Source organism: Morone saxatilis, unplaced genomic scaffold, assembly GCF_004916995.1.
Source record: "Morone saxatilis isolate NCDOM2014 unplaced genomic scaffold, NCSU_SB_2.0 Contig23, whole genome shotgun sequence".
Taxonomy (NCBI): domain Eukaryota; kingdom Metazoa; phylum Chordata; class Actinopteri; family Moronidae; genus Morone; species Morone saxatilis.
This window is the reverse complement of record NW_023339796.1, coordinates 5,412,727-5,413,291: the sequence shown is the minus strand read 5'-3', so window position 1 is coordinate 5,413,291 and position 565 is coordinate 5,412,727. Positions and strand designations below refer to the sequence as shown.

Genomic DNA, 565 nt, shown 5'->3' with positions numbered 1-565 from the left:
AGACATTCTCAAACACACACACACACACACACAGAGACACACACACACACACACCCCCGTCCCTGATTAAGATTTAATTACCCTGCAGAGGCTTTGAATAATGCATCTTTAGTCAAAGTGCGTGAAGCGGTTGTATTTTTAGACGTGTAAACTTTAAAGAAGAAGCTTTAAAGGAGACATATGTGTGTGAGAGAGTCCGTCAGCCTGTAGCACTGAAGGGAAAACGAGTCCGCAGCTACACGATCTGCAGGAAACTGTGAGTGAACGCGCTCCGACTCCTCGACTATCGACTAATCAAAAACCGTCAGACACGCGAGCGATTACAAGTGGAGCCTGGAGTCAAACCGGAGACGTCTTCAAATAAAAAACCCACAGATATGTCGTTTAAAATGGCAGAAAAAGCTGTGAGTTAAATGAGACAAGGGCATAAACGGCGAGCGAGTTCGGACAAACCGCGACGCTCCAACAGTTCATTAAGCGTGTTTCCTGTTGTTGTTTCCTGCGTCCACTTCCTCAACAATCAGGTGGAATTTCCTCACGAACATCAGTGTAGTTTGACATCTAT

General features: G+C 45.5%; 1 protein-coding gene across 1 annotated transcript in view; it reads right to left on the bottom strand.

The window, feature by feature from the left end:
• The window catches only part of zfyve9a (zinc finger, FYVE domain containing 9a), a gene marked incomplete in the record, with an annotated part of 22,223 nt that overhangs the window by 17,860 nt on the left and 3,798 nt on the right, over positions 1–565 (bottom strand).